Consider the following 13,714-nt stretch of genomic DNA (forward strand, 5'->3'; position numbering starts at 1 on the left):
AGCAGAAAGGGATACAAGCTGACCTTTAAGTCCGATCCAGGTACTCCCAGGAAAGCTCACAGATATACTACAAAAATAACCACAGAGATTTTTCCAACTCCTGTACATAGGCCCTAAGCACACAGTGGATACAAACTAACCATAGGGGCTTCCTCAAGTAACCATAGGCAGCCAGGAGCCAATTAAGGGCTCATAAATAATCTATACATATACAAATCTGATTATAACAGACTGAATTATGGAAGACATACAATTGAGCCTGTTGTTATATAACTTGAAATTGCCAATTGGCCTTGAATATATGCCCATCTGTATTCCCCTTCTTGATTGGTGGTATAAGCCTTATTTTGCACAGGGCACAACCAAAAGGAGGCTATGGGAAGTGTGAAAAGGGGGATGCCAAGAAGGAGTATGAAGACTATGACTCCTTCAGAGTTGGCCAGCTCCCATGTCTTAGGAAAGTCTAAGGAAAGATCTGCCTATTTGAGTTGAACTGAGCTGTGACTTGTTTATTGCCTTAAACCCTTTAGCCTGTCATTCCAAATTTCTGTTGTGATAAGAACTGAGGAAGAGAAATGAACTGACCCGATCATATCATATTAAATAGAAATGAAACACTTCCAATAAGAACTTCTTCCTATTGGTTCTAACTTGGTTGCCACTTCCTCCTTATTGTACACACCCTGTTTATCAACCTGCTATTTACTGAGACCCACCTTCAGTTTCTCCTCTTTGACAGTTCAGTTCCTCAGTCGTGCTCAACTCTTTGCGACCCCGTGAACTGCATTACACTAGGCTTCCCTGTCCATCACCAACTCCCGGAGCTTACTCAAAATCATGTCCATCCAATCAGTGATGCCATCCAACCATCTCATCCTCTTTCTTCCTCTTCTCCTCCTTCCTTCAATCTTTCCCAGCACCAGAGTCTTTTCCAATGAGTCAGTTCTTTGCATCAGGTGACCAAAGTATTGGAATTTCAGCTTCAACATCAGTCCTTCCAATGAATATTCAGGAGTGAGTTCCTTTATGATTGACTGGTTTGATCTCCTTTCAGTCCAAGAAACTCTCAAGAGTCTTCTCCAACACCACAGTTCAAAAGCATCAATTCTTCGGTGCTCAGCTTTCTTTATAGTCCAGCTCTCACATTCATCCATGAGATCACATCCAGCCATCCTCTTTGACAAAAGAATCCTAAATCCCAATCCTGGAGAAACATAAGCCTCCTTTCAGCCACCTTCCAAAGCATCTCTGATTGGCAAAGAATTGTAAGCTTGTTGAGCAGTATACAAATTGCCAACATCCCTAGGATCATTAAAAAAGCAATGGAGTTCCAGAAAAATATCTACTTCTGCTTTATTGACCATGCCAAAGCCTTTGATTGTGTGGATCACAATAAACTGTAGAAAATTCTTAAAGAGATGGGAATACTAGACCACCCGACCTGCCTCCTGAGAAATCTGTATGCAGGTCAAGAAACAACAGTTAGAACTGGGCATGAAACAACAGACAGGCTCCAAATCAGGAAAGGAGTACGTCAAGGTTGTATATTGTCACCCTGCTTATTTAACCTATATGCAGAGTACATCATGAGAAATGCTGGACTGGATGAAGCACAAGCTGGAATCAAGGTTGCCAGGAGAAATATCAATAACTTCAGATATGCAGATGACACCACCCTTATGGCAGAAAGTGAAGAAGAACTAAAGAGCCTCTTGATGAAAGTGAAAGAGGAGAGTGAAAAAGTTGGCTTAAAACTTAACATTCAGAAAACTAAGATCATGGCATCTGGTCCCATCACCTATTGGCAAATAGATGGGGCAATAGTGGAAACGAGAGACTTTATTTTTGGGGCTCCAAAATCTCTGCAGATGGTGACTGCAGCCTTGAAATTAAAAGATGCTTGCTCCTTGGAAGAAAAGTTATGACCACCCTAGACCGCATATTCAAAAGCAGAGACATTACTTTGTCAACAAAGGTCCATCTAAACAAAGCTATGGTTTTCCCAGTAGTCATGTATGGGTGTGAGAGTTGCATTGTAAAGAAAGCTGAGTGCTGAAGAATTGACCCTTTTGAACTTTGGTGTTGGAGAAGACTCTTGAGAGTCCCTTGGACAGCAAGGAGATTGAACCAGTCCATCCTAAAATAAATCAGTCATGAACATCCATTCGAAGGACTGATGCTGAAGCTGAAACTCCAATACTTTGACCACCTAATGGGAAGAACTGACTCACTGGAAAAGACCCTGATGCTGGGAAAGATTGAAGGTGGGAGGAGAATGGGACAACAGAGGATGGGAAGGTTGAATGGCATCACCGACTCAATGGACATGAGTCTGAGTAAGCTCCGGGAGTCAGTGATGGACAAGGAGGCCTGGCCTGCTGCAGTCCATGGGTTTTCAAAGAGTCAGAGAGGACTGAGCCACTGGACTGAACTGAGCAGCATAATGAAGCTTCCTGGTGGCTCAGACGATCAAGAATCTTCCTTCAGTGCAAGAGACTCAGGTTTGATCCCCTGGGTCCAGAAGATGCTCTGGAGAAGGGAATGGCAACCGATTCCAGTATTCTAGCCTAGAGAATTAGATGGACAGAGGAGCCTGGCAGGCTACAGTCCATGGGTTGCAAAGAGTCGGACATGATTGAGTGACTAATACAGACACACAGACACACACAATACCTCCATCACATGTGGTACGTATGCTCAGTCTTTAACAAATCAACAAAAAACCTCTTTCTGCTCAAGAACGCAGAAGAGATGTTTAAGAAGGTACAGCCTTTGTAACTTCTCTTCCCTCCCCTTTGGAAATTCTGAACTGTGTTCCTTCTCCTCCACGTTTACATGGAAGCCTGAAAAAAAGCAGGACTGCAGGATTTCAGAGCTTCGGGGTCCCAGCCCTGCGTAGCGAAGCTCGGGACCAGGGACCGGCTTTCCGAATACATGAGCACCTGCGGGCACCTGGCAGAGAGCGGGGCGCTCCGCGTCGGGGGCGGGCTCCTGGGTCTGGGGTGCCCTCCCAGGAGCGGAAAAGCCAGGCGCCCAGACAAGGAGCAGACACGTTAAGACACGAAACGGTTCGCAACTGGCCAGAGGAAGGGCGGCCAGCGCGGCGGGGGCGGGGCGGGAAAGCGGAAGGGGAGCCGGGCGGAGCGGAAGAGGGGCACGTTGGGGCGGAAGAGGGGCGCGTTGGGGCGGAAGAGGGGCACGTTGGGGCGGAAGAGGGGCACGTTGGGGCGGAAGAGGGGCGCGACGGGGCGGAAGAGGGGCGCGGAGGGGCGGAAGGGGGTGTTGTCTCCAGTGCGGTCTTCAGGGCCGTGTGGCTGCGGTCTGGCTGCCGGGGCTGCACTTTAAGGAGCATGTCTTGGCGAACCCTGGCAGTCGCTGTGTAATGGACTTTAGCGCTTCTTCACTGGAATTCCTGACGGCGACCCGCGGGGCTTCGGCGGCGCTGTTCGTGTGAGGCCGGGCCGCAGGCCCACTGCTCTGTGCTGGGCAGAGGGACGCCGTGCAGAGCGACGCAGAGCCTTTTGTCAGGTGAACGAAGGTGATGGGGAAAGGTCATTGTAACTTTCCTGTGAAGGTGAAGAAATAGCTGATGTCGACATTTTCCAAAGGATAGAGACGCGTGATTTCAGTGCTGAATTTATTTATTTAAATTTCATTTAAATGCTGAACACTTTCCAATTCCTGTACTCAGTTGTTGTTGTTCAGTGGCTAAGTCGTGTCGGACTCTCTGGGACCCCGTGAAACTGCAGCACACCGGGCTTTCCGGTCCTTTAGTATCTCCCTGCGTTTGCACAATTTCATGTCCGTTTGAGTTTGTGATGCTATCTAACCATGTTATCCTCTGTCGCCGCCTTCTCCACTTGTCCTCAATCTTTCTCAGTAGTGTTAAAAAAAAAATAATAAAGACGGAAGAAGATAATTTAGGTGATTCATTTAAGTTCACACTTCCATGAAGTGGGCAGCCTCCTTTTGGAGAAATGCAAAATAAAGTGGAAGGCATGAAGCTTTCACGATAAAAAATAAAACAGCCAGTTCTTTTACCAGCAAATTGGACTTATTTGGGAGTAGCCAAGGATTTGGAGTTGGGACAAGCGAACTGTAGCAAAAGTCATAGATAAGTTCAACAAAGAAGACGCCCATTATGTTAAAGAGAAGGAGGAGAAAGTTGGCAGGAGTTGCTTTGAAGAAAGTTCTGGGTTGAGGTGAGAATTCAGGTGGTGATGGTTTCTCATAGGCTAAGTAGCTAGGTACACAGGAAATGTCCCCTTCTAGTGGGTCTGTAAATGATGCTCTCTTGTTGGAGCATGTAATTAACAAGGAGTAATTGATGCCTCCTTTGGTAGTGTGTCCTTCCAACTATTTAAAATGATGTTTTCTTTATTCAGTTTGACGTTTTGTGCTTTTCTCTGAAAGCATCGCTGATGAAGAGTCAGGTTTTCCAGTTTCAGTGGCCCTTGTCCCTTGATGCCAAGAAAGACTTCTTGGTCCACTTTGCACCCCCACCTTGGAGAGGAAAGTGCACCGATTGGAAACCTACTGAGGAAACCTAAGGAGGAGTAGAAGGGAGAAATTGCGGTCTAATCTTAAGATCTTAAGCGTTAGAGAGCGTTCTGATCATTTTGAAATGTGGAGCAACCATCACCTTGTTGGACAAACTGGTTTTACAAACATTTGACAGGCAGCAAAATACAGAACGTAAAATAGTTACACAAAGCAGAATTATAAATAAAAGTTTAGAACCAAATTGTATGATGTAGTTCTAAACTAGGACCGTAAGCCTGAGAGTAGCCAATAAAAGAAATCATGTTGGAGAAGGGGGAGTGTCAGGTGACCCTGTTGCAAGTGGTCTTTCTCTCTGATTCTTCTATGCACTTGAGTTTCTGCTTCTCTAATCATGTTTTCTCTGACATTTACTTGAACCCAAGGGAAAAAAGGCTCATCCCACTGAGGCAAATCTGGTGTCAGGTTTGCTTCCTGGAAGTTCCCACTCAGGGTGACCATGCATGCATACTAATTCATTTGAGTTGTCTTTGACTCTTTGCGACCCTATGAACTGTAGCCTGGCAGGTTCTTCTGTCTGTAGGATTCTCCTGACAAGAACACTGGAGTGGGTTGCCATGCCCTACTCCCAGGGGGTCTTCCCGACCCAGGGATCTAACCCACATCTCTTACATCTCCTTCACTGGCAGGTTCTTTACTACTAACACCACCTGGGAAGGCCATTAAAATAGTATTGTTATTTCGAAAGAACTGTTCAGAACCAAATGTATTACCCAGTAATACAGGCTATAAGTTGCAAATTCAGAAACCATGACTCTAGATAAGAATCCAGAAATAGTTAATAGTCCAGACAAGGAAAAGCTTAAGTGAATTCTGAACCTTCTAACTCTTTAAAAAAAAGAAAAAAAAAAGGCAAGTGAAAAGATTAATTTGTCATGGGGATTCTGAAAGACCATAATCAAAAGAAGAGGTTGTCCCCTTTTGCAATAATTTGAGAAGTACCAATAAGGGTATTGTCTTTCCGTGAAAGAGAGAAAGAGAAAAGCAACAGTGACCAAAAGGGTATACAAGTCTGGTCAGGTCATCTTTGGAAAGCTGTCTGCCTCAGTTATTAGCTGCTTCTCTTTCTAGTCAGTTTGATTTGGATGTTTCCAGTGTTTTTATAGGACCATGTATCAGGTGAAGTCTTCTTTAGGTGTGAGATGTGTACTCAAGTTTCAAGTCCCTGAAGTTTGGTTACCTTCCAGGTCGTGAGGAGGACCTGCTATAGACCGTTCCAAGGAAATTCAAGAGCAGTCTTTTTTCTTACTGATTTCAAACCAGAAAAGTGGAAGAAAATTGAAAACATTAGTTTGAAGAGGAGTAGCCAGACATTTAAAGATAGTAAAAATATTTGACCAAAGAGTTACTTTGGCCACCTGATCCCAAGAGCTGGCTCATTGGAAAAGACCCTGATTCTAGGAGAGACTGAGGACAGGATGAGAATGGCGCAACAGAGGTTGAGATGGTTGGGTTCCATCACCGACTCAATGGACATGAGTTTAAGCAAACTCTGGGAGATAGTGAAGGACAGAAAAGCCTGGTGTGCTGCAGTACATGGGGTCGCAAAGAGTCAGACATGGCTGAACAACAACAGCAGAAGAATTTGGGATCCAGTCCAGCATATAGGTATGTAACAAAACCTTGAAGATCACTGGTAGGACTGGAATTTAATATCTGTGTAAGTGAAAACATGATTTCTTTCTCCATGATTATCCTTTTATTATAGATAATCATAGTAAAACTAACTTGTTGGTATTGAACTTGGTTTGATTATTTACATAAATGAAATGAGAATAGTGACTGATCATGTAAGTTCTTTTTCAAAATTGTTTTGCTTGAACCTTGTAAACAAGGTACCCGGCCAGTTTATTTATTTATTTTTCTTGAGTAGGTCCATAAAGCTACCTGGTCATATCTGAGTCTATGTACACCTTTCTTGAATATGATAATACAGCCAAAGCCATGGTAATATAGCCAGTATTTCCAGTGGTGTCTTGTTATGACGAGAACAGATTCCCAGTGAATTTATGCAAATATACATATTGTCATGAAAAAAAAATACTTGGATTTTTAAATTCTGGAGGGATCAGGAAGGGAGGAAAAAAAAATAAATGTTTTAACCCTTGTTGTAAAGATACATTTTCTTAAAGGAGAGGGGGAAAAAGGGTCCTTTACATCCAGTTCTGTGCAGTATTTTAAAATTATCTAACAATTTCATCCTAGAATATTTGTCAGGATCTTTTACATGAATTTCTTTGAAGATAAACACATTTGCCGAAGCCTCGGAGTATAAACAATAACTGTCTATAAATGACAAAAGACTTAAAAATAGTACTAATTAAAGATGAAGGTTCAATTTAATGTAATCAACAAGTCTGTTTGGTCATTTCTGTGACCACATCTTTAAAACCGTGGCTGTATATTGTCAGCCTACTTATTTAACTTATTTGCAGAGTACATCATGAGAAATGCTGGGCTGGATGAAGCACAAGCTAGAATCAAGATTTTTGGGAGGAATATCAGTAACCTCATTTATGCAGATGACACCACACTTATGGCAGAAAGCGAGGAAGAACTAAAGAGTCTCTTGATGAAAGTGAAAGAGGAGAGTGAAAAGGCTGGCTTAAAACTCAACATTCAAAAAACTAAGATCATAGCATCCAGTCCCATCACTTCATGGCAAATAGATGGGGAAACATTGGAAACAGTGAGAGACTTTATTTTTTTGGGCTCCAAAGTCACTGTAGATGGTGACTGCAGCCATGAAATTAAAAGATGATTGCTCCTTGGAAGAAAATCTATGACCAGTCTAGACAGCCTATTAAAAGCAGAGACAAAGGATGAAACAGAAGCATTTAAAAAAGACACATGTAGGTGAGAAATTAGTGTGTATGATAAAAACAATTCTAGTCAATCATGTAATTTATTTTAGCAAAACTCTGACATTTTAAGTAACCCCAAAAGATTTCAGTATGCCATTTTTAAGTACATGTATCATAAAATATAACTGTTGCACCTAAAAACTCTTATCCCATTTTCATCTATCTGAATTATTTGTTCCCAATATTTATGTTTATTGTTATTAAATTTTTTTTTGTTATTAAGTTTTTATTATGTTATTAAGTTTTACTCACAAAAACTTAATGATTCATTAGACAAAGTCAGCCATCATCTCAAGCAATTTTTTTTTCTGACAGATTTGCAGCAGAGATAATGTGAATATCTGACTAGTAAACTCATGTGAAATAAAAGTATATTCAGTGCTGATGACTCAAGACATGCCTGTTTCAATTAGACTAACAAATTTAAACTATCACATGAACCACAAAAGCATTCGTGTGAATTGCTCTTATATTTCTGATAATTTATATAAGTAACATTTTTAGACCAATTAAATGGAACTCTTTTTATAAATTAATTTTGTGCCTAGAAATTGATTTCAACGGTTGGTAACGTTCTCTGGGAACTCTATAATTGTCCTCACTGCCCATATTAATTATCTTGCTTAAGTAAAATTTGCATCATTCATTTCGTGCAGGCAGCTTTTCAACAACAAAAATGAATAGCTCGCTTTTGGTAAATGTTCTTTCATTCTAGTATTCTTTTTGAGCCTCCACAGTTCTTTTAATGCTGCACACATACATGTAATTGTGAAATCAGCTGGGGGAGGGAGGAGCATAGTAATAAAACAGCCGATCTTTTCTTGATATTTTATTGGTCTGACCTGAAAGAAAAGTAGATCTTAGGTAGCTGGTGAGTTGGCAGTGATCAGCATTCCAAGAAGAGAGGCCAGCTTGCAGAGAAAGGTGAGTGGTGGGATTAATGAACAGGGTAGGTAGAGTTGACTTGTGGACAGATTCTTTAGCCTTGTCTCGTGTTGTGGATTCTCAAGCCTTGTGTGCCAAATTGTTATTGGCAAATAATTTGTCAAGTACTGTACCAAACATTGCAAATGTCCTCTTGCAGCTAAATCTAGTGGGAAGATTTGGTTAAAGTAGTTACAGCAAAGTGTGAGTGAGGGTTAAGGAAGGGTCTAATAAGCATTGTGAGAGCAGACAGAGTATTTTGTGTAGTTGAGAGTATTAGAGGAGTTGATTTGGAGTTGCTTTGAGGAAGAAAAAAGTGTAATGGGGAATCACATACTCAGAGGGTTGGAATGAATAGAACACCTGAAGGATATGAAAAACTGGAAGAAGTTCATTTTGGCTGGGAGGAAAAAAGGTATGTGTGGCATACTCACTACATACATGGTAGTGTTCAGCTCAAGTAGTGAAACTTGAAAGGTGGGTTAATTAAGAAAGAAAGAAAGTGAAGTCGTTCAGTCGTGTCTGACTCTCTGCGACCCCATGGACTATAGCCTACCACGCTTCTCCGTCCGTGGGATTTTCCAGGAAGAGTACTGGAGCGGGTTGCCATTTCCTTCTCCAGAGGATCTTCCTGACCCAGGGGTTGAACCTGGGTCTCCTGCATTGTAGGCAGACGCTTTACCGTCTGAGCCACCAGAGAAGTGAAGTGTTAATTAATGAGAACCTAAAACCAAATTCAGATGCCGAAAACCGGTCATATGCTGACAGTCTGAAGTGGAATAGTTCTGATTTTTTGTTGTTTACTCCCTGCCTTATGCTTATTGTTTTCTTGCTCAGTATGTGTTTGTGTTTACTTTCTGGATATTTCCAGCACCTGATGAATCAGGTTACAGCTTCTAAGAGAACTGAGAGCTTAGTCTCTGTGTGGGGAGGGGAGCTTGTTTGCCTTTGAAAAAGTTAGAAAACATGGAGAGAGTGAAAACTTTGATCTCTGCTCTCTTCTCTTTCCACTTTCCGATGGTGTGATTGTAAGCTTGTTCAGCTGGGCTGAATCTGCTGTGGTAGGGCAGTAAAGCAACAGCCAGACGAGTTAGCAACCCTGACAGGCTACAGTCCATGGGGTTGTGAAGAGTCAGACATGACTGAGTGACTGAACTGAACTGATCCATGTAATAAGTGGTAAGTTGTTCAGTCGTGTCCAATTCTCTGCAACCCCAAGGACTGTAGCCTGTCAGACTCCTTTGTCCATGGGGATTCTCCAGGCAAGATACTGAAGTGGGTTGCTTTGCCATTCTCCAGAAAGTATTCATAATAGGCTCTTATCCAGTGTCAAGGATTGGACCCCTAATCTTGGGGTTAGCAAACTTGAGAGGCTTAGCAATGTCCTTGAGTTTCTCAGGTACTACTCTCTGCCACAGACAAGGGGATATGAGGAGAGGAAAGAAGGGAGAGTTAGTGGAAGGAGGGCAGGAGTTTGGGAGGCAAAAAAAAAAAAAAATGGAATCAATAGAGAAAAGGATCCATGAGGTTTTTATTATGAGGTTTCCATGGAAAAATCAGCATATCAAAGATGTCTAATGAGGCAAAAATATTAGTGACATAATGTTTAAATTTGGTACTGATTTAAGTGTAAAGAGGTACAGATCTGATGATGTCTATACTGATTGCCCTTGTTTTGGATATTGGAGCGAGGTGCCATGCTAAGTCACTTTAGTTGTGTCTGACTCTTTACAACACTATGGGCTGTATCCCAGCAGGCTCCCCTGTCCATGGAATTCTCGAGACAAGAATACTGGAGTGGGTTGCCATTTCCTTCTCCAGGGGATCTTCCGACCCTGCATCTCTTAATCTCCTGCATTGGCAGGTGAATTCCTTTACCACTGGCGCCACCTGGGAAGCCTCATTGGAGGTGGTGGTGGGGGGGGGATGTTTGTGAAGACAAAACAGACATACTCTTTACAATGAGAAAAGATATGTTGTTTATTGATTCTATAATCTCTTTATAATAATTAAAAATGCTAATGATTTTACAAGTCTTATTCCTTCTTATTTTCTAGTTTAACTCTTTATTTTCCCTAAACAGAATACTATGGAAAACATAGGCACCTTTTTTCTTTTTTTAAATAGCCATCTAAGTTCTCATCAAGTTTCTTTGGCATAGTTCTCTTACATTAAAGTCACAGTCAACATGGAAAAGACCTCACCCTGAAATGAATTTTCCGTTTAATGGTCTCTTCTATACATGACTTACCACTAGGGGCAAAACATGCAGAGAGCACATTGTAGGCAAAAGCCAGCTTGGTCATGTTGTGTTTGGCTCTCTCTGTGTAGGCCTCTCAGTTTTGTGAACTGATCTGGCCAGTGACCTTGAGAGCTTATTTTTCTTAGACTAGAAGCAGGCCTAAGGAACCCTGAGCCCTACAGCTTTAATCTTCTTCAAACGCTTTCCCAAGATAAAGGCAGCCCCTCGTTCCATGTCCCACATAAGCTGAGAGGCAGGGGAGTGTGAGAGAGAAGGCAGTAGAGATGAAAAGGAGGAAAGAAGGGAAATCAGAACAAAGAAAATCCAAAGTGGCAGCAGTACCAGTGGAAATAGTTTCACGTTGTTGCCTTCTACAGAGAGCTGTAGTGCTGTGACTGAATTACTTATCTTGGCTCAAAACCAATAGTTTTGTTCTTTGGAAGAAGGACCAGGGAAAGTAGGGGAAAGTAGCTGAAGTCATGGGTTCTCCACTTACGTTTCCCACTAACAGTTACTAGGTCTTAGCCTCAGTACTCCCTGGGTAAAATGCCTCTGATTCTGAGAAAGTCAGAGAATGTAACTGCCTCGCTCTAACCCTTGTGAGAGAAATCTGTTATATAGTTAAAGTATGAAGTACACTACTAACCAAATCCTTGTAAAATGTGAACCACTAACCACAGACATTATAAGTAGGTAATGTCTTATTATCTATAACTTAACCTCATTTCTTAAAAAAAGTCAGTATTTTTATTAATGATCTGGTAGAGATTGTGTTGTATGCAAACCTGATTTGTATACCTGGAAAAAAAAAATCAGACCCACAGCTCTTGTCCTTCTTGTGAAGAGCGGTAGGGACTCCTAAGCTGGGAATGATAGTGGAGTGGTGGTTCTGCATCAAACTGACCAGGGGCCAGTGAAAAGGAGACCACCTTCTCTGGCTGACTGTAATACCCTTAAGCACTTGGAGCTACATATTCTGGACTTGGAATTCCTAGAATCCCCACAGTGAAATAAACTTTTTCTGTCTGGCAAATAAAAGATCTTTTATTTAGTTTGGGAAATGAAGGTTAGGTATACAGTAATCACTGGGCTTCCTAGGTGGCTCTAGGGGTGAAGAATCCCCTGCCAGTGCAGGAGATGCAGGTTTGGTTCCTGGGTGGGCAAGATTCCCTGGAGGAGGAAATGGCAACCCACTTCAGTATTCTTGCTTGGAAAATTCCATGAACAGAGGAGCCTGGAGGGCTAACAGTCCATGGGTCACAAAGAGTTGGACACGACTGAGCATACAACAATAACAAGAACTATAGTAATCCCTATACAGTAATAACCACATTAGGTATCATTTAGTACCACAAATGTTAAATGTAAAAACTCTGTGTGCTAAAACCTTGAATAAGACGTGGTCCCTGCTGATAGGAGTTTTTTAATTTACTGGAGGCAGGAGTGTGATTATGAGTCATTATAATTTACTGGAGGCAGGAGCGTGATTATGAGTCATTATAATTTACTGGAGGCAGGAGCGTCTCTGATTCTTTCTTACCTGGTTTCTGGTCATACATCAAGTTTTAAGAAATGTTATTACCTTTAACGAGGACACTTCTTAGTTTTCAGAACTGCCAGAGACTCCAGATACCTATGTGGCCACCTATAGCAATATAGCAATATTTGTGTTCTTTATTAAATATCTTCTATGCAAAAAAAACAGAATACTTAGAAAAATTAGTTTTGAAATTGGTGTTTTAGAAGATTGGGAGAGATTATTGGCAAAGGCAGAGATACCTCTCCATTCCAAATTGGAAATGTTATCCTTTAGCGGGTGATGTGAACTGGAGTCTGAGTCGGGAAGAGAAAAAAAAGAAATGGTATCCTTTAATAAGAAAAAAGTTTAATGAGAAATGTGGCATACTTGCCCATAGTTAAAAAAGCATAAGAAGAGTTTAAAGAACAGCAACAAGAAAAATAAATACCTGTGTATCCATTGTCTAGGTTAAGAAATACAACACGCTCATTCTGAAACCTAACTTTTTCAAAAGTATCTTAGGTTAGGTTTCTTCATGTCTATGTTTATTTTAATTCTAGCCACAGTAATAAAACCTCATTTCAAATTTAAGACAGTAGTCTTTTATAGAAGTAATTTAGGAATAATCATGTCATGGTCTCATAACATAAATATTGTTATTTCATCAGATACATATTTCAAAAGATTTGTGATTGTGGGCAGCTATTTAATTACTTGAAGTGATGCCTCAAGTTTTAAAGCTTTTTAATAAATTAATATTCTGCTATAAAAATATATGTATTTATTTGGAGAAAAAGAGTAAGAACTTTGAGATCTCTCCTGTTGTTTCAGAATTTGACAGTAAGTAGGTGACTCCCTAGAGGAAAGCTTCACACATAGGTAAGCTTTCATTACTTGTGAAATGGAAGTGTGGGTCTTGTTTCCTGTTTTCCTAGATTTGTTTTGGAAGGGGAGTGGGGCTGTATCATTTTCGTTCTAATTGGTTAGTGCTAAAATAGATAGGTGAAGAACTGATACTCTGAAAGTATGTAAGATGAGAGTTTCTTAAAGGTAGCCACCTCTGCCAATATTTTGGTCTCTACAGTATTTGGTATCTACAAGACATTGTAGAGAAAAGCTAATCTGAGTTTACTTTTTCTTTTCGTTACTCCCCAGCAAATTAGGATGTTGCTTAATTTTTGTTCTACTACTGCTTAAAATGTGAAAACTTGGAAAGAATGAAGGGAAATAAAATATCATAATCCTGTGCACTGATTTAGTATCTTCAGGTCCCTTTCTGCCTACAGAAAATTCTTAGACTTCATGATAAAAGTTTACTGGTGAAGAGAGGAAAAAAAATCAAGTCTCTAATAAAGCTTAGGAGTACGTCAAGGCTGTATATTGTCACCCTGCTTATTTAACTTATATGCAGAGTACATCTTGAGGAACGCTGGGCTGGAAGAAGTACAAGCTGGAATCAAGATTGCTGGGAGAAATATCAATATCCTCAAATATGCAGATGACACCACCCTTAGGGCAGAAAGTGAAGAACTAAAGAGTCTCTTGATGAAAGTGAAAGAGGAGAGTGAAAAAGTTGGCTTAAAGCTTAACATTCAGAAAACTAAG

General features: G+C 41.1%; 1 protein-coding gene across 7 annotated transcripts in view; it reads left to right on the plus strand.

Annotated features, from left to right (window-relative positions):
- The first annotated feature begins 3,243 nt into the window (after positions 1 to 3,243).
- Positions 3,244 to 13,714, plus strand: part of ECHDC1 (ethylmalonyl-CoA decarboxylase 1) — a 59,412-nt gene continuing 48,941 nt past the window's right edge. For 3 of the 7 annotated variants that reach the window (XM_061131556.1, XM_061131555.1, XM_061131557.1), the window contains exon 1: positions 3,244 to 3,528. The gene's annotated coding sequence lies outside the window, so the exon portion shown is untranslated. Of the gene's footprint in view, positions 3,529 to 12,940; positions 12,989 to 13,714 lie in introns of all 7 variants that reach the window. The other 4 variants (XM_061131550.1, XM_061131554.1, XM_061131551.1 and 1 more) reach the window with 3 other exon arrangements.

Source organism: Dama dama, chromosome 28 (genome assembly GCF_033118175.1).
Source record: "Dama dama isolate Ldn47 chromosome 28, ASM3311817v1, whole genome shotgun sequence".
Classification (NCBI taxonomy): Eukaryota; Metazoa; Chordata; class Mammalia; order Artiodactyla; family Cervidae; genus Dama; species Dama dama.